The sequence below is a fragment of the Loxodonta africana genome, chromosome X, assembly GCF_030014295.1.
Source record: "Loxodonta africana isolate mLoxAfr1 chromosome X, mLoxAfr1.hap2, whole genome shotgun sequence".
In the NCBI taxonomy this organism is placed as follows: Eukaryota; Metazoa; Chordata; class Mammalia; order Proboscidea; family Elephantidae; genus Loxodonta; species Loxodonta africana.
Genome location: NC_087369.1, coordinates 9433423 through 9460972, shown reverse-complemented (window position 1 = coordinate 9460972; position 27550 = coordinate 9433423). Strand labels below are relative to the sequence as shown.

General features: G+C 44.8%; 1 protein-coding gene across 1 annotated transcript in view; it reads left to right on the top strand.

Annotated features, from left to right (window-relative positions):
- The window catches only part of ANOS1 (anosmin 1), a 635904-nt gene that overhangs the window by 281397 nt on the left and 326957 nt on the right, over positions 1-27550 (top strand). The gene's annotated exons all lie outside the window — the stretch shown is intronic.

The following is a 27550-nucleotide window of genomic DNA, read 5'->3' as shown; positions in this document are numbered from 1 at the left end:
TGTTGAGTCGATTCTATCTCATAGCAACCGTGTAAAGAAAGCACCATCCAGGGAACTTTAATGCTGTTGCCTGGTAACTGAAAGGCTGGAGGTTCTAGTCTACCCAGAGGCACCTTGGAAGAAATGCCTGGTAATCTTCTTCCAAAAAATTAGCATTGAAAACCTTCTGGAGCACAGTTATGGTCTGACACACATGAGGTCGCCATGAGTCAAAATTGATGTGAGGGCAACTGGTTGTTTTATTTTGTTTCTTGTAAAACTCCCAATATTTAGAACTTGTACCTCTCAGGAACTGGGAGCAGCAGGACCTGTGCATAAAGACCAGAAGTGTAGGGGCAACAGCAAGCCTGTAGGAGGGAGGTCAAAGGGGCTGGGAAGGCAGGGAGGGAGACCCCAACTTTACATGATGTAATGGACAGAACCCTTGAGTAGGAGTCAGAACATTCCTGTATGACTGTGTCCTACCACTTACAGCCTGTGACCTCGGTTGACTCCGAAACGCAGCTGCAAACTGCTAAATTCTGTGTTAAATGTCTAATATGATCATGTTAAGAGATTACACAAGGTTAGTATTGTTGGTATGGGAACACGAAACAGCACACTGGCTGTGAATTAAATAACATTGGTAGTACTAGAGGAGAGAAAACATTTTATGACATTCAGAATTCATTGCTGTCAAATCCCCTCATTTGCAAGTTGTCATTAATCTCGTTCCTGGCCGGCCTGGCTTTTCCTTTTCCCTCCTTATGAAGACATATATGCTGAATGAATTCACTGTGAGCACAAATCACCCTTCTCCAGCACCTAAAACCAGGGTGGCACGCTTAATATTTGCAGACCAACATTAAGTGGGTTCTAAAGGATTTGTCTGCTCACGAAAGTGGATGTTGTCTTGTCAGGTTTTAATATTTTCTTTATTGTGGTAAATATGTTTATAAGAAAGCTTAGCATTTCAACATTCTTTGCATGTGCAGCTTAGTGATGTTAATTGTATTCCTCAGGGTATGCAACTATCACCATTATTCATTTCCAACTTTTTGCATCACCCTGAACAGAAGCTCAGTGTCCCCATAGCACTGAGTCTCCTTATCCCCTTCCCTCTTGCCCATTCCTGGCAACCACTAATAACTTTCAGTCTGTACACATTTGCCTGTTCTAGGTATTTCATATAGATGGAATCATACAGCATTTGTCCTTTTGTGACTGATTTATTCCACTTAACATGTTTTCAGACTCTTCCATCTTGTAGCATGTATCATGTCGTCTTTTCCGTTTATGGATGATAACCCAATGGCATGTATAGATCACATTTAGTTTATCCATTCATTTGTGTGTGGGCACTTAGGTTGTTTCCAGCTTTTGCCTATTGTTATTAGTGCTGTAGTGAACACTGGTGTACAAGTGCCTGAATCCCTGCTATTGTTTTTGTTGAGGGTGACCAGTTGGCCACACAAGGAAGAATAGGTGGAGGTCTACATTCCCGGCACTGAACGGTATTCGGATGCAGACAGAGAATGCTTATTGCTTATCCTTCAGATCACACAATCACATGTTAGGCTTTGTAAAAGCCACTTCACACCATGAGTCCGGAAGAACTGGATAGTAGTGCCCAGCTACCATTACTCAACATTTTGATGAAAGATTCTATACAGTAGTGCTGATCAAAAGGGGGGAAACGCAGAATATGATTTCAAATTCTCATTGAATCCAGACTTTCTAGATCCCGTGAGGCTGGATGAACCCCTGAAACTTTTGCCTTGAGATAATCTTTAAATGTTCAACCAAAAATATCCTTATTTGTACTAAACAATCATTTACCTTAATTAGTAAAGAATATCTGCCTTGAGCATTGTGCTCTTTTAAAGAACTACCTATATGAGGTCAAATTGACAATAGCAACTCCAAACATTAGGTAGGAAACTTAGAGGGCAGTTGTCAAGGATTTCATTTTACGTGGATCCACAATCAACAGCCATGGAAGCAGCAGTCAAGAAATCAAACGATGCATTGCATTGGGCATATTTGCTGCAAAGGACCTCTTTAAAGTGTTAAAAAACAAAGATGTCACCTTGAAGACTGAGGTGCGCCTGACTGAAGTCATTGTGTTTTCAATCACCTCGTATGCGTGCCAAAGCTAGGCAATGAGTAACGAAGACCAAAGAAGAATTGATGGCCTTTGAATTGTGGTGATGGTGAGGAATATTGAATATACCATGGACTGCCAAAAGAACGATCAAATCAGTTTTGGAGGAAGTAGCCAGAATGATCCTTAGAAGCAAGGTTGGTGAGACTACATCTCACATACTTTGGACATGTTATGGGGAGGGATCAGTCCCTGGAGAAGGACATTATGCTTGGTAAAGTACAGGGTCAGCAAAAAAGGGAAGACCCTCAATGAGATGGATTGACAGTGGCTGCAACGGTGTGCTCAAGCGTAACGACTATGAGGATGGTGCGGGACCAGGCAGTGTTTCATTCTGTTGTACGTAGGGCTGCTGTTAGCTGGAGCCAAGTTGATGGCACCTGACAACAAAAACAACACGGACATCAGACTGTATAACCGGCTCTTTGTTGGCCACTGTTGCTTCGACGTGGGGTTGCTGCTGAGAAGTTGCCCCGCATGCACTCTGGTGTCCTCTTGCTAGTTCATGTAGGTGGACCATCCTCAGTGGTTCTTCTGGACAATTGTTCACCTTCTGTGCTCAGCAAAGGAGTTTCATCCATGCTTTAGTTCCCAAAGTGAAGGCTCTTTCACCCTCCTCACTCAACTAGTCATGTTTCTAAGGCAGCTGGTCACTGGCATGACCAGAACCAGCTCCTCACCATCACCATATAGGCTGTGTGATGAGCCCAGAGCACTAACCCAGATTCCCTTGTCCCTCAGACGTTGCCTCTTGAGCGTCCTTGGTAACTCTCCTGCCAACAGACCCCTCAAGTGATCAGAAAGTTTCCAGGTACCTTTAACTTGGAAGAGGATTGTTTGATCTTTGGGACTCATTAATACCTATGTCACTTAGCACACAGCTGTGATACCTTAATTTAGCCAAACTTTATGGGGGCAGTGGTGGTTCAGTGGTAGAGTTCTTGCCTTCCATGCAAGAGACCTGGGTTCATGTCCCAGCCAATGCTCCTCGTTCTCCACCACTACCCGCCTGTCACTGGAGGCTTGCGTGTTGCTAGGATGCTGAGCTGGCTTCAATGGAGTTTCCAGACTAAGATGAAGTAGGAAGAAAGGCTTGGTGATCTACTTTTGAAAATCAGCCAATGAAAACCCTATGGATCACAGTTGTCCAAACTGCAGCCAATCATGGGGATGGTGTAGGGACCGGGCATGGGCTTCTATATACCTTTTTCCCTGGTCCCTGGGTCCTACTTGCCTCCTTTGCTAAATTAAAACAGGCAGCTCAAGTGATGCTTGGTAGAAACAGATCTGCACTTTGTACCTAGAGAGAGCTAATGGAAGTGACAAGGAGACAGTGCTACTGTTTTGCTAATGCCTTTACTATTTTATGATCAGCCATCCCCCAGACTGCCCTCCTCGTTGACATTATCATTGTTTCAACTAGTCTTTGCCCCTTTAGATTAAAACTTCATATGATACATTTGAAAGACTCCTTCTATCTCCACCCCTTAGGGCTTACAATGCTTATATGCACTTTGACACAATCCCATACTGCTGTGAATTATTTGATAGATCATTGGAAATTTAGCAGAGAAACATGTCTGTGAAAAGTTATGTTGAGAATACTTTTACTTTCCACAAGACATTCAGATGTCTATATAATGATGCCTTCAAACACCCCCTCCACGCCCATCAACACACTTGAACCTGAGGGAGAAGGAACCTTTGCCTGGCATCCATCCTCCGTTTCCTCATCTCACCTTCCATCCATCCATCCTCTCCTGTGCTGGCTGTGTGACAGCCGTTCTGCATGATGTCACTCTTCCCCAGTGTCTTTTTAAATGCTGGCTTGGGTTTTGGAGATTTTCCCTGGTTAACGTGTGAGGATCTAAGGGGGTGAGGCAGCTTCCTGTTGTTATGTAACGGCCTTTCAGTTATTATATAATGGCCTCGCAGTGCAGTTGATTGGAGAGAGATGCTTTTGCCCCTGGAGGTGCTGTTTCCTTGGAGGCGCGGTGGGCGCTTCCCGCTGAGGAGCGGGGTGAGTGCTGCACTCGGCTCAAACCTGTCAGCAGTCACATCACACCGTCTGCTCCTTCCGGGAGCCCCACTGACTTTCTGACTTGAGGAAGGATGGAAGACGTTTTCACAGGTGCTCGTACTTAAGCTTGCTTTTCCGTGATAGTGTATTCACATTTCCAGGGAGATGAGGTGAACTTTTCCCCAAGTGCTGGCAAAATTTGTAACTGGTGTCCGAGCCAAGTGAGATTCAAGAAGGCTGAGCTTTATTTTTTTAAGCTGGAGGTCTCCATGGATTTGCACCACCCTCTGTTGGAAATCATGAACATTAGGCCTCTGTAGGCTGGTGTGAGCTAGCACAGAAGGCGGTCGAAGGGACTCCCACTTGGGAGAATGCAGGGTGGAAGACAGCAGCTGGTGCTGGAGGTACGGACTTTGCATGCACCAAACAGAAGAATGTCTCCATCAATTAAATGCTTCCTGTAAAACAGACTGTAGAGATAGACAGTCTCATAGGTAACGGACAGACCCAGTGGCTGCAACAAGGGGCTGATCAGAACAATGATTGTGAGGACGGCACAGGACCGGGCAGCATTTCGTCCTGCTGCACATAGGGTCGCTATGAATCGGAACTGACTGAAAGGCACCAGTCTCATAGGTAATGGGCAGACACAGTGGCTGCAACAAGGGGCTGATCAGAGCAATGGTTGTGAGGATGGCACAGGACCGGGCAGCGTTTTGTCGTGTTGCACACAGGGTCGCTATGAATCGGAACTGACTGAAAGGCACCAGTCTCATAGGTAATGGGCAGACCCAGTGGCTGCAACGAGGCGCTGATCAGAGCAATGGTTGTGAGGATGGCACAGGACCGGGCAGCGTTTCGTCCTGTTGCACATAGGGTCGCTATGAATCAGAACTGACTGAAAGGCACCAGTCTCATAGGTAATGGGCAGACACAGTGGCTGCAACAAGGGGCTGATCAGAGCAATGATTGTGAGGACGGCACAGGACCGGGCAGCGTTTCATCCTGCTGCACATAAGGTCGCTATGAATCGGAACTGACTGAAAGGCACCAGTCTCATAGGTAATGGGCAGACCCAGTGGCTGCAACGAGGCGCTGATCAGAGCAATGGTTGTGAGGATGGCACAGGACCGGGCAGCGTTTTGTCCTGTTGCACATAGGGTCGCTATGAATCTGAACTGACTGAAAGGCACCAGTCTCATAGGTAATGGGCAGACACAGTGGCTGCAGCAAGGGGCTGATCAGAGCAATGATTGTGAGGACGGCACAGGACCGGGCAGCGTTTCGTCCTGCTGCACATAGGGTCGCTATGAATCGGAACTGACTGAAAGGCACCAGTCTCATAGGTAATGGGCAGACACAGTGGCTGCAGCGAGGGGCTGATCAGAGCAATGATTGTGAGGATGGCGCAGGACCGGGCAGCGTTTCGTCGTGCTGCACATAGGGTCGCTGTGAATCGGAACTGACTGAAAGGCACCAGTCTCATAGGTAATGGGCAGACCCAGTGGCTGCAACGAGGGGCTGATCAGAGCAATGATTGTGAGGATGGCGCAGGACTGGGCAGCGTTTCTCCCTGTTGCACATAAGGTCGCTATGAATCAGAACTGACTGAAAGGCACCCAGCAAGAACAGCACTATACAGATAGCAAGTGCCCACTGAAGGATTTCATCTTACTTAGATTCACAGCGCCCATGGAAGCAGCAGTCAAGAAATCAAATGGTTTTTTTTCTTTTTTTTTAGCTTTCATTATTAATGCCTTTTATTATCAGTATCTGTATAAATCTTAATTTGCCTTTGGGGGTTGGAAACATTACATATAAACTTACAGCTGTATTTTGATACACGTACATATATATAACATAAAAAAATACACGAATCAAAAAAATGGACTCAGATGATGAAGAAGAGTTGGACAGCACTGGCATTTTGTCAGCTGCAGTAATAACTCCACTTGTGGAAGGTTCTGGGTCATCTGGATTATCCCTGGAAATGGGGGTGGCGTTTCTAGTCAGAACATTAGCGAGAGTTGTCTGTATACTCATTACATTGAACGTCCGTGAGTACATATCTGAGAATGATAACATACAGTGTATGTAGCACGTGACCATAAACCAAAAAAAAAAAAAAACCCAAAACAGATGATCGTCAGTGTGGTTCGTTATAACTCAAATATGTTGCAAGTCGGGAACTACCTGTATAGGTAACAACGAAGATAACCAGTAAGTATCGAAATACTATATATAGCAACCAAAATGCAGACGAAATAAAAGGAAATAAAAAGTTAAAAAAAATAATAAGTAGAAGGGGAGAGAAAAGAAAGAAAACAAAACGAATGGTAACAGAAAGCACAAATGATGAAAATAAGTCCTAATATGTCAGCAGTTACCCTCAGTGTACATGAATCTGCCTACTAAATATAAAATCACAGCTAAAACAAAGCCAAGGAAAATACAAATTAAAAGAAAGACTACTAATATCTCATAATATAGAACTTAATGCAATCATTATTTTGTTAGAATGGGATACTGCTTTATATACACAAAAGGACAAATGCATCAAGAAGACAAAATAGTATGAAACTATATACACCTTGAACTCAGAAAGGAAAACTGACACATTACCAAGAGAAATGGACACATTCACCATGAGTTTAAGATTTTAACAAGTGAATTTAAGATTTCAACAAACTTTTGTCAGAAATGGGTAGATCAAGTTAACAGTATTAGAAAACACGTGGAAGATTTAAACCGTGATAGTAACCTGTACCCCAAATATAGATGAACGAACAAAGGCAATAAATAGGAAATCAACAATGAATCGATAGTTAATAAAGACTCATGTGTCTGGGAATTTAAAAATGCATTCCTAAATAACTCATAGATTTCCTGGAGAAACAACAGAGGCAATGAACAAATGCTTAGGACCACAGCTACACTAACAGTCCTCTAAATCAATTGTACGCTACCAATATCTAGAAAAAAACCTGAAGAATCGATACGTTTTACTGTGCATCCATGCATTCCCTAACAAATCAAGACCGTATCCATTTATCCAACATGGCTGCGGAGTGTTTGTTGGAAGCATTTTTACCTGATGACAACTATTTTATATTATGGATGCTAATCAGGGTTCTCATGTTGCCAACAAAAATATCAATCACTGCTTATCCAAGCTTAGGACAAAGGGGATATTTGTGCAGATAATGCTAGAATTCATGAATATTCAAGGTATAAGGCCGTTTAGAAGACCAGTCGCATGGGCAGGGCAACACCGAGCCCCCACTGCCCTCACGTCAGGCTTCCTGGGGTAGACGGTCTCAACTCTGCCTTTTTAGCTACAGACAGTGCGTCAACAAATGGGCGTGGTCAGATTTCAATAAAACTTTATTAACCAAGACAAGTAGTGGGCCAGATTTGGCCTGTGGGTGGTAAATAGTTTTCTACCCCCTGGTCTAAATCAGACCCCCAGACTGGAATACCTGAATTAGAAGGCAGTTGCTGTGTTTTGATTCGTTTTTGTGTCATCGGAGAATACAAATGGTCTTTGTAGCCTTGTTTTTGTCATAAAATATGCTTTGCAGAACTGCATTAAATTTTCCTGAATAAAATCCTGATAGTTACACAGGTTTTATCTGAGTTCCCTGTGTGATGCTCTATGGGCAGCTTTCCTCAAATTTGGAGATTTTGCTGCTCAGCAGTACTTAGAGTAGAACTTGCAAACATATGCGCCCTCACGTTTCCTGTTTCTAGAGTTTGGTAAATAATTGGTTTTACTTTACTATTTGATCTCCTCTGACAGATTATAGAAATGGTTATGTACCAAACCACCAAAATAACTGAGAGAGAAAACCGGAAAACCGAATTTACTGCTGTTGAGTCGATTCTAGCTCATAGCGACCTCCTAGGTTTCCAAGGCTGTATGTCTTTACAGAAGCAGATTGCTACATCCTTCTCCTGTGGAGTCACTGGTGGTTTCGAACTGCTGACCATTCAGTTAGCAGTTGAGTGCTTTATCCACTGTGCCATCAGGGTTCCTTTAAATGAGAGACAGATAAAAAAATAGTCCTTTTTTTCCCTTAGGTATGTGAATGTACACAAACCTAGTTTTAACAGAGATTGTTAAGCTTAATTTTTTTCCTGAATCATTTGTATTGTACACCATGTGTTTATATGAAAAACTGCTTTCTCACATAAAAAAAGCTATTATGTTAAATCTGAATTTTAAGTATGATTATAAGCCATACAAGTAATCTCTAGAAATAAAATAGAAAGTGGGCCGTGGAAGCATCTTTGAGTTTCTACAAGCTTATTTTTTTCTTCATGCTGCCATCATGCTATCTTGATATCCTAAGCAGTTTGCTCTCCTGAATCAATGCCTAAATAATGGCTGCGTGATAACAGAAATATATCACTATGATAAATATCCAGTCTCTACAGATCACCTATATTGTCCTTGTGTGTGTAAAGGAAAATGCATTTATTTACATGTCATAAAAGACTGCTTTGATGAATGTTGTTAGTTGCTGGGAAGGAGATTGTGTTCACTGAGATATAAAAAGGAGCTGTGATGTTAAACAGTACTCAGTAAAAATGCAAAGGGGAAAACACACTTAGTTTTTCTCGTCACTTAGATACTTCTGTGTATGGTATCTGTCAGAACCAAGAGAAAAATAATTTTCTGTCCAAAGTGGAGGAAATCCCAACTCATAAATGTAGTCCCCATCTTTGAAAACTTATTTACATCTAGCCACGTAAAAACAGAATATAGCATGGGTTTAAGAATAGTCATTGGATTTAATTCAAAACATTTTTGAAAAAATATTAATTTGAAATGAGGTAGCTTATGCAGTCAAGCTGTTACCCCCTAATCGCAAAGACACAAGCTTTCTTGAGTATAATTTACATTTTCCAACCTGTTAGAGAATCTATCATATCATCCATTTACAAAGAAAATGAAATTTCTAGAAATATTTGTTTTAATATGTTAGTTTTCACAAACCAAAAAAACCTGTTGCTGTCGAATCGATTTTGACTCAGAGTTTTCACAGGGCACCTATAATTAATAATTTTTAAAAAGTTGATAGGGTTTCTTGTGATAGTGGCAAACGAGCAAGGGCTGCAGGTTTCTGCCTTCAAGACAACCATAAACAGCAGTGAAAGCAGAAGGGAAGGTTGGAAGGGAGGAGAAAGCCCCATAAGAAGCTTCCACAGGTCTCTCGGGTAACTGACTGACAGATGGTGGGGGTAAATGTATGCCTCTCGCTTGGGGGTTAGCGGTGGGTACTCACTTTATTAACCTGGTATCAGGGCTGCCAAGGGACAGTGACAGAATTGCTGTTGTTAGTTGCCGTCCAGTCAACTCCAACTCATGGTGACATTCTATACAGCAGTACGAAACATTGCCTGGTCCTGTGCCATCTTCCTGGTAGATGATGTGCTCGAGTCCATTGTTGCAGGCATTGTGTCAGTCCATCTCATGGAGAATTTCCCTCACCTTCACTGGCTCACCATTTTAACAAACATAGTGAAATGGTGGTCCTTCCTGATAATGTTCAAAGTAATGGAGTCAAAGTCTTGAGCATATTCTGTTGTGATCCATAGGGCTTTCATTGTCTAATATTTGGATGTAGATTGCCAGGTCTCTCTTCCTAGCCTGTCTTGGCCTGGAAGCTCCGCTGAAACCTGTCTACCATGGATGACCCTGCTGGCACTTAAAATACCGGTGCCTTAGCTTCCAGCATCATAGCAACATGCAAGCCACCACAGTATGACAAACCGGTAGATGGGTGGTGGAGTGAGGATATAGGAAGAAGGAGTTAATTTCTCCCCTTACCTTTCCCCTGTACTGCGCTTGGAGAGTCATCACCTGCTCATTTGCTACAAGGAATCTGCTGCAAGAGCTGCTGTTTGTGGGGAGAGGGTGTGTCGTATCAGGACAGCTCAGGACCCCCTCTGGGGAAGAGGAACTGATGAAAGGGGTGTCTTGGGCATTCCCTCCAGCTCACACCCCTTCTAAACACCCAGTGTGGAGGTACCTCAACAAGGAGACAACATATATACAAGAACATTGAAGAAACTCTGACGGAGCTTGCCTGGCATTGTCGAGGGGAGGGGAGTGGCCAGCAGTGGCTCTGTGTAACTGGGTCCTCTGCTGGTGGGACACAGCCTTTTGCCAGCACACAGCACAGCTGACACCTCTAGCCCAGGTTTCTCAGCCTCCACACTAGTGACATTTGAGGTCAGATTTTTCTGGTTGTGAGGACAGTCCTGTGCACTGTAGGCTGTTGAGCCTCTACTAGATATCAGTAGCATCCACCCGCATACTGTGGTGATGATGAAAATGTCTCCAGACATTGCTGGTGTCCCCTGGGGGCAGTATCCCCTCTCCAAGTAAGAACTCTGTCCTGGAATAACGTACACTCACAGACAAATATAACTAGATACCCAAAAAACAACAATCGCCAAGAAGATAAAGAAACTGAAAAACATATACCTTCTGAGGCAGAATTACAGAAAGATATGATCCAAGAATGCAAACATAATAAATCATTTGAGTATTATTTTTGCCAACAACATACAAAAAAAAAAACAACAAAAAAAACCCTGTTGCCGTCGAGTAGATTCCGACTCCTAGCGACCCTATAGGACAGAGTAGAACTGCCCCATAGGGTTTCCATGGAGCACCTGGTGGATTCAAACTGCTGACCTTTTGATCAGCAACCACTCTTAACCACTGTGCCACCAGGGCTCCACACCTAGGTATAGCAGAGTGAAAATGAATAATGTGAAACGGAAAATTCAAGAAGCTCCAGACAGAAAGCAGCATACCTTCAAAGAACAGGAATCAAATTGACAATGTAATTCTCAACATCAACACTAAGAAGTCAGAGTAATATTTTAAGATTACTTTGAACCTAAAAACTTTATTCTTGTTGTAGTTGTTAGGTGCTGTTGAGTCGATTGTGACTCATAGCAACCCTGTGTCCTACAGAATCAAACATGGCCCAGTCATGCACCATCCTCACAACCTTTGCTAGGTTTGAGCCCATTGTTACAGCCACTGTGTCAGTCAAGGGTCTTCCTCTTTTTTGTTGACCCTCTACCAAGCATGATGTCCTTCCAGGGATTGATCCCTCCTGATAACATGTCTGAAGTACGTGAGAAGAAGTCTCACCATCCTTGTTTCTAAGAAGCATTCTGGCTGTACTTCTTCCATGACAGAATTGTTCATTCTTCTGGCAGTCCTGGGTATATTCAATATTCTTTGCCAACACCATAATTCAAAGGCATCAGTTCTTCTTCGGTCTTCCTTATTCATTGTTCAGCCGAATTGTTACTTAAGTGTGAGAGTGTGATAAAAATATTTTCAGGAATGCTGGTTTTCAAAAAAATTGCCAGACAGGCGGGGCCAAGACGTGGAATAGTCAGAAGCTTCCTGTCATTCCTCTTATAACAAAGACCAAAAAAGAAAAAACAAGTGAATAAATTATGTATGACAACCTAGGAGCCCTGATCATAAAAGACAAAGCTGAAGAGTTGGACTTAGTGGCAGGGGAAAGGAAAGACAATTTAAAAGCAGTGAAGAAGTGCGAGCTGTGAGGTTGCCAGCTCCCTGCTGGTTGGTTCAGGTGATACATGTGGGCTGAGCTAAGCAGTAGCGTTCAGGACGCCTCTTACCACATCGAGTGAGCCTGGGCTGGCGGTGAGTCTGAATATGCCTCCAGAGCGGGATGGAAGCAGTGCTGGACCTGCGGAAGTTAAGTGCAAATACTGTAAACACTGCATGTGGGCAAAATAGCCCCACCCCCAAAGGGTTTCACAGCGGAGAAGTGCTTCCTTCCCCTCACCCGCTCCCCCACCCCACTCCACTGGGACACTAATTTGGCAGTATTCAACAACTGCCATGCCCCCTAAGCCAAGAATTCAGGACGGGTAGGGAGGCCCTGCCCTTTCGCCCAGCCACTGGCATAAGGCGTTCACAGACTTGCATCACCCTTCACCCCTCCTGGATGTGTGTGGGCCAATTCAAACCCCATGCCCACATTAGCATGAAATAGCAGGGCATATGCCTGTACCCCCTTTTCAACTGCAGCAGCCAAGAGGAGCTGCAGATTCCTGACCTTTGACACTGCCCTGCCCATCAAGCCCAGACCTCATCTGCCCACATCAGGGGCCTGAGGGCTGATGGTACCACCCACTCCATCTAGCCACCCACGACAGGGGTCTGAGAAGAAGTGGTGCCTCCCAGTCCCTCCAGCCAACATTACTGGGTGCCCAAGGACCAACTGCAATACCCACCCCCTCCAATTACATGCACTAGGGGACGAAGACATGCCCTCCACCCAGGCATCTGGTGGCAGCCGTCTGCCCCCTGCCTTGCTCCACACACAGCCCCCTACTGCAGCCAGATACCTGTGCCTGCTCTGAACACCCTTATGCAGCCTTGTCCATCTGGGACTGTAGGTGAGAGTCTGGACCACACACTCAGTGACCAACAGCCTGGACACCTGTGCTGAACCTGCACAAGAAAAGTGAACATTCTCCTGGGCTCACACACCTAGTAGTTGCTCTAACAACGTGGAGATAGGAAGCGAGAGTTTCAAAGACACCAATAACCAAAGTAGCTCACACAGCCAGCCTACTTTGGTGTATCAAAACAAAACAAAAAGGACAAAGTTACAAACATTCAGTAACTATAGTAATTTATTGATGCTTCAGAGACAACAAGTAAAAAAAAAAAAAAAAACCCAAACCTGTTGCCGTTGAGTTGATTCCAACTCAGACAACAGTCAATATGAAATCACTTAAAAAAGCAGGTCAGGATGGCTCCAGCAAGAGACCAAAATAAAGAATCAGGAAACCTCCTGGAGGAAGGTAAGGTAATGGAATTCAAAAGACTAATATACAGAGCTCTTCAGGAGATCAGGAAGGAGATCAGGCAAAATCTCAGACCAAACCAAGGAACACAGAAAGCAATAGAGGAATTCAGGAAAACAGTACGCAAACAAAACGACAAAATCAACAGGCTGCTAGAAACCATAAAGAGACAGCAGTTAGAAATCCAAAAAAATTAATAATAGGATTTCAGAATTAGACAACTCAACAGAAGGTCATAGGAGCAGAATTGAGGCAATGGAAATCAGAATTAGTGAGATTGAAGATAAACCCCCTGACACCAATTTATTTGAGGAAAAATCAGAAAAAAAGAATTAAAAAAAATGAAGAAAGCCTAAGAATTATGTGGGACCCTATCAAGAAGAAAAACCTACAAGTCATCGGAGTACCAGAATAGGGGAGGGGGATGGATAACAGAAAAATATTGCTGACAAAAATCCACTTTGAAAACAGTCTGTGAGGAAGAGCTCAGCTCCAGAAGACCGTGACACACATTGAAAAAGTGTAGACATATATGTTAGGAACTTCATTGTCATCTAAAAATGCTGTGACAAAAAAGAAAAAAGTAAAGTATGTTCTACTTGCCCAGAACTGCAAGTAGGATATACCATAAGTCAGGGAAGAAAGGGACATCACTTGCTCCAATCTGTGTCTTGATAGGGGAAGGATCTAGATACTAATAAGTTTAAAAAACTAATGGTGAATATGGATCTTAAGAAAAGGTGACCACGACAAGAAGAAAAATAGAATGCATTACCTGACATTTGTTCTCTGGGTATAACCCAAATAACTTCTCAGAATAGGTCCTCTAGGAGACACCTTCAGGTGGGTTCACTGTGGTGTGTTGTGTGCTGGCCAGGAGCTGGAGGTGGAATGGGATAGAGAGCGGAGGGTCCTCACTGGCATGCCATCCTGCAGGCAGAAGCCCTGTACTGTGTGTGGAGGCTGCATGGTGAATAGATCCCAAAAGCACAACACTGAGTGAAAAAAAAGTATGGCACAGAATGTCACCTGTAGCACAGCACAACTGTACTCATCACACACACAAACATACAGCAAAAACACATCAGGCAGGCATACAGCTATAGCTAAAAGCAAGGACACACACTCTACATGAACCTGTCCAACAGGTGGACATTAGGACGGCTGCTTATGCAGGGGTGGGAGGAAGAAGGTGGACAAAAAAGAACTGACATACCTACAGTCAGTATTCCTATGGATTGAATTGTATCCTCCCCAAATATGCGTGGGAGTCTTGACCTCCACATCTGTGGATGTGATCCCATTTGGGAGTAGAGTTTTCTTTGTTATGTTAATGAGGCCATATCAGTGTAGGGTGTGTCCTAAACCTGATCCCTTCTGAGTGATATAAAAAGGAGCATAGCCGCCGAGACAAAACTCGTTGCTATAGAGTCAATTCTGACCCATAGTGACCCTGTAGGACAGAGTAGAACTGCCCCATAGGGTTTCCAAGGTTGTAATCTATATGGAAGCAGAATGCCACGTCTTTCTCCCGAGGAGCAGCTGGTGGGTTCCAACTGCCAACCTTCTATACCACCAGGGCTCCTGTGATAAGAAAGCACAAATGGGGAAAAAATAGATGCCATGTGGAGATCACCAAGGAACCAAAGAACACTTTCAGCTACAAAAGCTGAAAGAGGCAGGACCTTCCCCCAGAGAGAGAGAGAGAGCCATCCCGTAGAGCAGGTGCCCTGAATTCAGATTTCTAGTCCCCTGAATGGTGAGAAAATAACCTCCTGTTCCTTAAAGCCATGTGTGGTATTTGTGTTACAGCAGCACTAGGTAACTAAAACAGGTATGAACACGTGGATGCCTGCATTTACACCTAGCACACACACCGTAAGAGAGTGGCATTCAGCAGGCAGATTTTGATAATGTACCATGGTCTGTGGATTCCAAAATAAAAGAAAATGGTAATTATCTCAGTTGTTCAGTAAGGACTTCATTTAAAAATTGTGTGACAACAACAATTGGGTTCAGATTGCATGGAATGAACATCTCGAAGGCACCTGTCTTGACAAAGCTAAGATGTCACCTGGAAGACTAAGGTGCACCTGACCCAAGCTATGGTGTTTTCAGTCGCCTCATATACATGCAAAAGCTAGACGATGAATAAGAAAGACCAAAGAAGAATTGACACCTTCGAATTGTGGTATTGGTGAGGAATATTGACTATACCATGGACTGCCAAAAGAACGAACAAATCTGCCTTGGAAGAAGTACAACCAGAATGCTCCTTAGAAGCAAGGATGGTGAGACTATGTCTCACATACTTTGGACATGTTATCAGGAGGGACCAGTCCCTGGAGAAGGACATCATGCTTGGTAAAGTAGAGGGTCAGCATGAAAAAGAGGAAGACCCTCAACGAGGTGGATTGACACAGTGACTAAAACAATGGGCTGAAGCATAACAACAATTTTGAAGATGGCGCAGGACCGGGCAGTGTTTTGTTCTGTTGAGCATAGGGTCTCTATGAGTCAGAACCGACTTGATGGCACCTAACAACAACAACAGGAGGCTCTGGCAAAGTTAACATTCCACCAGCGTTCCCCAGGGGAGACTGCCCTGAAAGAGGGTCCCTAGGTTCATACATGCTGAGAAGAATAGCTGGAAAGAGATTTCCTGCCTCCAAAAAGAATTGCAATTCCGGAAGAGTGGAGAGATGGCCAACTTGATTTATTTTCACTCTGGTGTATCTCCCAAGTGGACAGGATGACTTGCAGAAATCCCTGAGCAGACAGACATCTCCTGCTCCTTGACCTGGAGGCTTTCCTACCTTTCTCTCCTAGAGCAGCTGGCTCAACTCTGCAAGCCACAGTGCTTTCCGGCTTAGACAGGGGGAGGCGGAAACAGAGAGCTACAGAAACCCACAGCTGGGCAGAGAAAGCAATTCTACCCACACTGCAGGAACAAAAAGGTGGAGAGATTAAAAAAGGCCACAGAGAAAGGCAGCAGGGAAGCTTTGGCAAAAGTCCAGGTTCTCTCGGGCTTCTCGAAACTGCTTCACAAGCCCAAGGAAAAGGCTGTATATTAATAACACAGGGGCTTGCCAGTGTCCTGAGGTTAAGTTCATAGTTTCAAGGGACAGTAATTATAGGATCAAGCTCCTGAGAATTAAACTTGGACATGAAAATTATTTTCCCCTTCCAAGTTGCATAGAAAGGTCATCTCTGGTCATAGAAATTCAAAGGCAGTGAAATGCAAGCACATTTTGTAAAGAAACTTTGGAGTTGCCCTGAAGGGAGTACTCAGTGGAGAGAATAAAGTCCAGCGCTTTTTGGGAATAGACTTTTTTTTCCTGTCGGACTGAAATGAGTCAGAATAGTAAATAAAGCCAACACGGTATGTCACCTGCCACACTCAACCTCTCCTTTGCTGCCAGACATCTAAAGCCGTCATGGGACCCATTGACTGCCCAGGGCCTTGGTCGTCTGTCTCTCAGCATGTCCTGGATTGTCCCTGTACCCCCAGACCCCAGTTTCCAACCAAGGTCTTCTTCTCAAGACTTCTATGGGGGCCACAGAGCCACAGAGCAGAGGGGGCTTTCGTTCTATCTCAGATGAACACCGGTATTGTTAATACTATTTTATTTGACAGAAGTATTCTGCTGCTAAGACATTTGGCATGGGGGCAGTGGTGGGCTCAGTGGTAGAATTCTCTCCGTCCATGCGGGAGATCCGAGTTTGACTCCCGGCCAGTGTGTCCTCATGTGCAGCCATCATCTGTCTGTCCGTGGAAGCTTGTGTGCTGTTACGGTGCTGAACAGGTTTCAGCAGAGCTTCCAGACTAAGATGGACCAGCAAGGAAGTCCCGGCAATCTACTTCCAAAAATCATCCAGTGAGAACCCTATAGATTACAGCAGTCTGGTTGTGTTGTGCGTGGGATCGCCATGAGTCAGGGTTCAACTCAACGGCAGCTAACGACAACAGCAACAAGATACTTGGAAACATAGCTTATCGGATGACTTTTTCAGAACAGTAATTTCAGACTGTAATAAGATGGTAAGCAGTGTATGACTGACCTCCAGTCCCCATGTGCTCTTGGTAGCATCCTTGGATAAGTCATTGAGCTGCTGTGAGGCTCAGTGTCCTTACCTCACGTTATTGGTAGTGATATTCACCACCTGCTGATGGTGGGCATTCATGGGTTGAGATGGAGGTGTGTGGGGGTGGCAGCAGGGGCAGCCGATCCAGGGTGCGTGCACTGAAGCAGTGCCTAAGCAGGCCGGAACACCACTGGCAGGCGCTCAGGAGAACCAAAGGCAACAATAAAACAGACTGAAAGTCTGTCTTCATTTTACCATCGCCTTGTACCAATCATCCTATAAAATGTCAATGTTGAAATATTCTCTTAGTTACTGTGGTGGATTGAATTGTGTCCCCCCAAGTATGTTTTGAAGTCCTAACCCTGTACCTGTAAATATGACCCTGTTTGGAATTAGGCGTTTTCTTTTGTTATGTTCATGAGGTCATACCAGAGTACGGTGGGTTCTAAATCTAATCACTTCTGAATTTTAAAAAGAGCAGATTAGACACAGACACACACAGGGGAAGACAGATGCCAAGGAATATATTTTGTGTTACAGCAGAACTAGCAAACTAAGACTGTTACCTAGTGCCACCATAACAAAAGATATCACAAGGTGGCCTTAAAGAATAGAAAGTTATTTTCTCACAGTTCTGGAGGCTAAAAGTGCAAATCAGAGTTTTGGCTGTGTCGATTCCTTCTGTGGGCCTCCCTCCTAGTATCTGGTGACTGCTGAAAATCCTTGGCATTCATTTGATTGCAGATGATCCTCACATGACTGTCTTTCTCCTGTGTGTATGTCTGTGTGTCTAATCTGCTCTTTTTATAACTCAAAGGTGATTAGGTTTAGGACCCACCATAATCTGGTAAAAACCAAAGATGTCACCCTGAGGACTAAAGTGTGCCTGACTCAAGCCATGGTGTTTTCAATCCCCTCGTATGCATGTGAAAGCTGGACAACGAATAAGGCAGACGGAATTGATGCCTTCGAATTGTGGTATTGGCGAAGAATATTGACTATACCATGGACTGCCAAAAGAACGAACAAATCTGTCTTGGAAGAAGTACAATGAGAATGCTCCTTAGAAGCAAGGATGGCAAAACTACGTCTCACACACTTTGGACATGTTGTCGCGAGGAATCAGTCCCTGGAGAGGGACATCACACTTGGTAGAGTGTCAGCAAAAAAGAGGAAGACTCTCAACGAGATGGATTAACACAGTGACTGCAACAGTGAGCTCAAGTGTAACAACAATTGTGAGGGTGGCACAGGACCGGGCAGTGTTTTGTTCTGTTGTGCATAGGCTCGCTATGAGTGGGAACCAACTAGACGGCACCTAACAACAACAACATAATCTGGTATAACCTAATTAACATTACAAAAGAGAAAAGGCCTATTCGCAAACATGGTCCCCTTTACAGGTACAGGGGTTAGGTCTTCCACATTTCATTCTGGGGCACACAATTCAATCCATAACAGCCTCTTAGGGCAAACATCTCCTATGCCATTCCAAACAGCTCCCTCCACTCCACATCTACCCTTTGTACGTGGCTGGTGTGAGGTGTGTTGTAGAAAGTTGAAGAGCATTCCTCGTTAGGCACCTGTGAAGAAAACGTTTAACCCAATGGAATGAAGGGTGGTAGAACGTGTTGGGGTTTTCTGATCACTTCCCATCGTTGCTGCTCACTCACACTTTATGTGAGGCCATCTCACTCCAGTCCTCAAGGGTGGTGACCAAATGGCAAGGTCAGTGGTAGTTCCTCAGCTTCTCTGGTTCTTTGCCTGCAAGAAATCTTCCATCTTAAAGCCATAGGATATGGTTGCTTTCATAACCACTGGCTTTAATTAAATCAAATCATTGCCTTGTAACATGGATTTTCGTGTTGATTTTTCCTTATAAAAACTAGTTACCAATCTTTCTATATTTTAGTTCTTGGCCATTTTTGTTTTTTTTTTTATATTATTGGAGATAAAATACTTCCAACTCAGGGAGAGGCAACAATCTCCCTAAAATGTTATTTACATTTTGAAACCAAAACCAAACTAACTGTTGCCATTGAATAGATTCTGACTTCTGGCGACCCCGTTAGAGTCGAAGTAGAACTGCAATCCAGAGAGTTTTCAATGGCTGAGTTTTTGGAAGAAGATCACCAGGCCTGTCTTCCAAGGATCTTGGCCTTTCGGTTAGCAGCCAAGCGTGTTAACTGTTCACACCCACCCACCCATTGCTGTCCGGTCAATTCCGACTCATTGCACCACCCAGGGACTCCTGTGTTTTGAAAAATGACGTTAACTAACTTAGGAAAAAATTAACCGATTAAAGAAATATTTATAAGTTCAAAGATGTGTTTATTTGTAGCAGTAGAACTGCCAGGTTCTAGACACAATGTTTTAACCTTATATAAATGCTGTCTTTTAGTGAGAGGCTTGAAGACTTTTGGTTTATAAAAAGCCTGATCTATTAAGCACTGATGTCTGTAACAAAAGATCTTTGCGAAGGTCAAATTTGCTCATGAACATTCATGCCTATTGATATCCAATGTGGTTTTGAGTTTTCAACAGACATTTTGTCCTAGATTTATGTCAAGAAGACCTAAAATCTTTTCAGAATCTGGCTGCACACATCCTACACTGGGCTTCATCTACATGAGAGCAGAATAAGAAGCAGTGGAAAAATCCCAACAGATCTCCATCCTTTTGATTCATTTCCAAAGAGAGCAATTACCCCGTAGACACAGCGTTACAGCTGTTCTGACATTCTCGGCCGCTCAGCTGCAAGGGCGTGTTTACTTTGATAAGGTGAACCAGACACTTGCCTGAGTTTAGAGAGACAAACAGGTTATGCAACAGAGGGCAGCTTGAGGGAGGAACGCTACGTGAGCACAGCGGCTGTGTTGGAAGGAGAGGTGATTAAGTAGTTAAGTCTCACTATCTCTCAGTCATGTTGTGGGAGGTAGAACTGAGGAATTCTAAGTTGCCCTGGAGTCCCTGGGTGAAGCAAACGGTTAAAACCCTCAGCTGCTAACCGAAAGGTCGGAGGTTCCAGTCTATCCAGAAGCACCTGGCGGTCTGCTTCCAAAAACTCTGCCACTGAAAAACTCTGTGGAGCACAGCTCTACTCTGATACGCATAGGGTTGCCAGGAGTTGGGATTGACTCTGCGGCAGCTGGTTTAGCTTTTGTTTTAAAGTTGCTCTAGTCAACTCACGCTGAAGTCACTTAGAATCCCGAGCAGTGGTGTGGTTTCCCCACGGTCCTGCCGTGGACTGTTGTGTGGGGCTTCAGCTCTAGGAAGCCTCTTTCCTTTTGGTGGTGCTTACATTGTGCTGTTGTTAACTTACACTTGCGCCTTATGTAACCCAGCTGCACGTAGCCCCAGCAGGACAGATGGGCTGGACCAGAGTTGCAAACCTATAGGTTGACTGTGAGCCTAGACCCTTCACCATTTCCACTTCAAGGCAGTTATACCTGGGCTTCTTCCCAGTCCCCTGGAGCAGAGAACAGAGAAGAGAAATGCAAAAACTCCTGAGAGTTCCTGAGTTACTTGAATTATTAGCCTGAGTTTTCTGTTCAGGGTTTTGTATGTTTTGACCAAGGGTATTTGTCATATGGAGTCCCTGCTTGGTGCAAGCAGTTAACACGCTCTGCTGTTAACCAAAAGGTTGGAGGTTCAAGTCTGACTAAAGGTGCCTCAGAAGAATGGCCTACTTACAAAAAATCAGCCACTGAAAACCGTACAGAGCACAGTTCTGCTCTGACACACGTGGGGTCTCCATGAGTTGGAGTCGACTCAGTGTTGATTGGCTTTTGAATTTGTAACGGGGTGTTAAACCCAGTTAGATGTAGTTAGTGAATGCTTTTCCCAGTGAGAGGAGGTCTTTAAATCTGTGGGTGTCTCATTTAACTAGATACCGCCTCATAAAGTGTTGAGGACCCCTCCCTTGCAGGGGCAACTAGAAGACGGGAAGAGGCTTTTTGGATAGCTTCAGCAGGATGTCCCCCTGGGACAGAAGAGATAATGCGCACAGAAGTCACTGCCCCAGGCAGCTGAAGGGGTTGTGAGTGGGAGTCCACCAAGTGCCGTGACGTTCTCAGAGGTGGGCTTTGCTCAGGAACCGCGCAGGCCAGCGTGGAGGGTGTGGTACCGAAGAGTGCTGGGGAGGGTGGTCTCGGCTTGCAATGAAAAAGGCTGCAGACAGTGTGTAAAAACCTACCCGGAAGAAGAGGTAGAGGACTGCGTTTGCCTGCTGTTGTATACACGGGACTTTGCCAGTCACCCCCCACAGCAGGTTGAATTCCATTTCCCAGCAGCTGGATTCCTGGAACGTTGCTGCAAGTGTGGAGCTCAGCACGCTCCTGACCCAGCGGTTCGCTTACCTGGAAAATGTCTCCTAGCTCAGCCTGTGTGAAAACACCGGTGACATAATAACCCCCCCCCCCGGAAAATGTCTCCTAGCTCAGCCTGTGTGAAAACACCGGTGACATAATAACCCCCCCCCCCCGGAAAATGTCTCCTAGCTCAGCCTGTGTGAAAACACCGGTGACATAATAACCCCCCCCCCGGAAAATGTCTCCTAGCTCAGCCTGTGTGAAAACACCGGTGACATAATAACCCCCCCCCCCCGCCCCGCCCCGAGAGTTTTCGTGCTTTCTGACTTTGATGAGTGAAGAATAAGGGCCAGCATTGCTGGGAGAGTCAGCACAAGGAACACACACCCACGGCTCTGATGCCCTTCTCCAGCTTCCTTTTCTCCTTTATTTGTAACTGTTAGGTTTTTGTATTTCATTTTTATTAGTTAACGTTTTACTGGGGAAAAAAAGCCACACACGTGTTTAAAAAATTAGATTCTTAAAAGGGCATTGGAAGAAAAATCTAGATGCCCTTTCCCTAGAAATGAGGAGCAGGCTTGCGAGTGCTTCCTGAAGCTGTAAACGCTCACACAGGCAGAGAGGTGGGTGCGTGTGTCGCTCACGCAAGTGCAGCCTGTTGTAGCTCGTCTTCTGTGAACGTCTGTGACTGGTCTGGTTGTGTAACGAGGTCGGGGTGAACCTGAGACCGAGCATCGTGAGCTTTGCTTCTCTTCCTGTCCCTTCCACGCCCACCACACACACACCACACACACAGTATACACACACAACACACCCACCACACACTCACACCACACACACAATATACACACTCGACAGACAATATATACACAACACACAATATACCCACAACTCACACCACACACACAACACATATGCGGTATACAGACCACCACACACATAATGCACACAGCATACATATAACACACACTGCACACACAACACTCATGCAGTATACACCACACACACAACACACAGTACATACATAACAACTTACCACATAACACACTCACTCACATACACACCACGCATACAACACACGCACACTACACACACCACACATACACTATGCATGTGATATGCACACACAACATGCATGCAGTACACACACATACATATCACACACATACCACACACAACGCACACACGTAACACACACAGCACAAGCACAAAGACGTACTTACCCACTGGACCAAGTCATGAGACTATAAACGGCTAGAGGACATTGGTGGTCCAGTGGCAGAACTCTCCCCTTCCATGAGGCAGACCCAGGTTCCAGTCCTGGCCTGTGCGCCTCAAGTGCACCCACCACCTGCCTGTCACTGGAGGCCTGCGTGTTGCTGTGATGCTAAGACACATTAGGAAGAAAGGCCTGGTGATCTATTTTTGAAAACCAGCCAGTGAAAGCTCTGGATGGCAATGGGGATGGCACAGGACCAGGCGGCATCTTGTTCCCTTGTGCGTGGGGCTGACTCAGTGGCAGCTAAACAACAACGACGACAACATACTCATGTTCCCACGTATTTGAATTCCGTCGACTCCTATAACTCCTTCTCATTGGACCAAAAGAAAACACTTTTCTGTGCTCCGGACCTCCCTTACCTCGTCCACAACCGTATCTCAGCCTGTATTCTTCCAGGAACATCCAGAGTTGAGTGATTCTTCTGCTTTCACTCTGCAGGAGCAAGGGAGTAGTGTCTGCCCCTCACCACAAGTCACTTCTGATGTCTCCTGATAATAATTTCCACCTTTGTATTATGCTTCCTCTATTTTAAGAACACTTCAATAACATTTGTTATACTTTTCAACTGTATCACTATTAATCATTTAATTTTAATTGTAAATTTTACTAGTCTACTTGTGCATCACTGTTTCTTGTATAGTCCTTCGCTCCCTATTAATCAGGTCAGCCTTCTTCGCATTATAGTTTTTAAAACAATTCACTTAATTATTTTCAGAGAGGACACGTGAGTGGTTTACTTTGAATGCTTACGTCATCACAAATTTATTTGTTTAATTTCATTATCACAAAAAAATATAGATTACCTAATGGGGGGAAATTTTAGAATTAGAGTGGAACATTACAAAGAAACCCCAAACCGTAACTGTCGTGACTGACGTTTACAAACTAAATAAATCTCCTTAGTAACAAAAAGATTAGTCCCATCAGTCTAGGTCAAGGAGCTTTCCAGAAAACAAAAATAAAACTAATCCCAGCTGACAAGGTCATATGTTTTCCAGGCAGTAAGAATTCAATTTGAACTTTGTGGTGTGTTTTGGAATGAAGTTCATTAGCCTTGAATTCTAGCAAATCATGAAATGTATGATATTACTAAACCTTCAAATCTTCCCTCACTTGAATGTAAGAATGGAGCTGACTCTTGTTTCGATTGCAGCGTTTGACACCTTTTGAATGCATTTACAAGTCAGAATCCACCACCACCGTTGGACCACAGTGTTGGAAATCTACTCATGGTGACCCCATGTGTGTCAGAATAGAACTGTGTTCCATACGGTTTTCTTTTTTTTTTTTTAAAGGGTGTGTTAGTCATCTGGTGCTGCTATAACAGAAATACCACAAGTAAATGGCTTTAACAAAGAGGAATTTATTTTCTCACAGCCTTAAGTAGGTTACAAGTCCAAATTCAGGGGGTCAGCTACAGGGGAAGGCTTTCTCTCTCTGTCCACTCTGGAGGAAGGTCCCTGTCATCAGTCTTCCCTTGGCCTGGGAGCATCTCAGCACAGGAACCTCAGGTCCAAAGGATGCCCTCTGCTCCTGGTGCTGCTTTCTTGGTGGTATGATGTCCCCTTCTCTACTCACTTCCCTTTCCTTTTATCTCTTGAGAGATAAAAGTTGGTACGGGCCGCACCCCAGGGACGCTCCCTTCACATTGGATCAGGGAGGTGACCTGAGTAAGGGTGGTGTTAGAATCCCACCCTAATCCTTTTTTAACATAAAATTACAATCACAAAGTGGAGGACAACCACACAATACTGGGAATCATGGCCTAATCAAGTTGACACATATTTTTGGGGGGACACAATTGAATCCATGACAAAGGGTAAAAGAAGAAAATATATTTTATTTTAATAGAAGCTTATGATTCTTTTTAGCATAGCATACTCAACATCTCAGCTTCATTTGTAGAATAAAATACAAAATGAACAATGAAGCGTATCTTTACTATGTAAAACCATTCCCTGCATTTTTATCTAATCAAGTCTTAGGGTTTTCAATGGCTCAGGTTTTGGAAGTAGATTACCAGGCCTTTCTTGCCAGGTGACCCGTGGACTAGAATCTCCAGTTTTTCTGTTAGCAGCCAAGCACATTAACCATTGGCACCATGCAGGGATTCCAAGAGAAAAAGTATTTCACATACAAATTTGAATTTCTAACTTCTCTTGAAAAACTGGAAATTCTAATACTGGTCTTGTGTATGTGTCCTCCTGTTCACCGCCATTTCTATCACTCCATATCACATTGCTGACACAAAATAAAATATCTGTTGCATTTATCATTGAGTTTATGCTAAGGTGTCTCCTACATTTTATACAGGCCTGAGTTATGTGTGCAAAAACTCGTGGGGGCAGTGTCTGACCTCTTCCAACCCCACAAGTGGTAAAGAGACCCAAGATCAACAGCCCAAGGCTGATTCCTATGAGGTGGGAGTCAGACAGACCTCTCTCTGCCATCTCTACCAATTCTTCACCAGCTGTCCCTCCCACAGTACTCTCTACTGGGTTCAGTACTTTGTTGCAGTGGCCATACAGAACTCATGGACCATACTTGAAATTATAGGGTTTATTAGGGAAGTAACAGTCAGGCTCAGGAACAGTCAGGATATAGTTCTTCCATCAGGATAGCCTCTCCGCAGCTGTGCTCACAGGCACGCCCCTCCCTGGCCCACAGTCTCTGCCCAAAGGCACTCAGCTTTCTCTCTCCGTGGCAGGGAAGCTCACTGCATTGTTTCCTGCGACTGGGTCTCTCCTGCTGGTCTCTTCTTCCTTGGTGGTGTTGGGCTCCTCCCTTCTGCTCTGAAATGGGGTCTCTTTTAAGGCAAAACTGACCAATCCCCTTGGATGACACTATCACACAGTCCTGCCCAATCGCCTGGATGGGAGTTACAAGACCATAGCTAGAAAGGCCACACAAAAGTAATCAATCGGTAATCAGTTGCACTGAAATGCTTAATAAAGGTGGGTGTGCCATGGGTAGCATGAGTGTGTTGTTGTTTGGTGCCATCAAGTCAGTTCTGACTCATAGTAACCCCACGTACAACAGAACAAAACACTGCCCAGTCCTGCGCCATTCTCACAATTGTCGCCATGCTTGATCCCATTGTTGCAGCCACTGTGTCAGTTCATGTTGTTGAGGGTCTTGCTTTTTCACGCCTACCCTCTACTTTATGAAGCATGATGTCCATCTCCAGGGATTGGTCCCCCCGATGATGTGTCCAAAGTCAGTGAGACCAAACCTCGCCATCCTGGCCCCTAAGGAGCATGAGTGTCCAAAGAGCAAATCAGGGTCCAAACATCACCTTCTTTGTGATCTCCACTTTGAATGGCCCTTCTGTTTCCTGTTGCCCTCTTTCTTTTTGTTCTCCTTTGTGTTGTAAATACATAGCTATTACAACGCTTCTCTAATGCACGGTGATTTTTTGCAAACATCACCACAGTTAATGAAAGCTGCTTTATCTCAGCTGTTTAGACAAAATCCATGGAGTCAATCTCGATTGGCCTGGTAGACATTGAAGCAAAGACTTGAAGGTGCTTCCCCCCTCCTCCTGGACACCTGAATGATGTCAGGCAGAGGGGACAGTTGGAAATTGCTCTGTGGCAGGGACATGCGGCCTGTGTTTGAGGAACACAGGATGTCCGGGGTAGCTGGACTTAGGTGAGAAATCAGCTCAGAGCTGGGGAGCTGTGTTGAGTGAGTCACATGGTAACGTAACCCCACGCTCATTGTATTTGTCGCGTTTCATTCCATTGTTGAGTCTCTGACTCACCCTGCAGGCCCTCTGAGAACTAAAGCCTTTCTAGGGCTTCATCTCCAATATGGCTTCTTTTATGGAGGAAAAAATAATGTCACGTTCTAGAGGCATCCATCTCAACATGGCTTTTTTCTCTGGATGAAATTTTTGATGCAGAGCAAGGTCCAGGTGGCTCTGGAAGGTTTTCCACATGAATGATGGCTCTTTTTTCTTTTCCACGGTAGATTCCCTGACACTGTAAATGATGGCGGTGCAAAGGAAGGCCTTCCCACACACAGTACTCTGAAAAGGCATTTTGTCCCTATTTGGGTCATGGGTAAAGCAGCGGCGAAGCTCTCAGTTGTTAACCGAAAGATTGGTCGTTGGAATCTCCCAATACCTCTGTGGAAGAAAAGACCTGGAGATCTGCTCCCATAAAGATTACAGCTTAGGAAACCCTGTGGGGAACTTCTACTCAGTCTGTAGGGTCGCTGTGAGTTGGAATTGACTCAACAGCACCCAACAACGATAATTGCTCTCTAAGAGGTGTGTCGGATGTTAACGGGGGTTCTGTTATGGCTTGTGTGTTGCCATGGTGCTGGAAGCTTTGCCGCTGGTATTTCAGATACCAGCAGGTCCACCCATGGTGGGCAGGTTTCAGTAGAGCTCCCAGACTCAGACAGTCGGAAGAAAGGCCTGGTGGTCTACTTCCAAAAATCAGCAAGTGAAAACCGTATGGATCACAATGCGGTATTATCTAAGGTAGTACTGGAGGCTGAGCCCCCAGCCTGGAAGCCGCACAGAACACACAGGGGCCGCCCCAGCGGGCTGGAGCACACCAGCGATCTTGAAGATGGCGCAGGACTGGGTGATGTTTCACAGGGGCCGCCCCAGTGGGCTGGAGCACACTAGCGATCTTGAAGATGGCGCAGGACCGGGTGATGTTTTGTTCTGTTACAGAATACACAGGGGCCGCCCCAGTGGGCTGGAGCACACCAGCGATCTTGAAGATGGCGCAGGACTGGGTGATGTTTTGTTCTGTTACAGAACACACAGGGGCCGCCCCAGTGGGCTGGAGCACACCAGCGATCTTGAAGATGGCGCA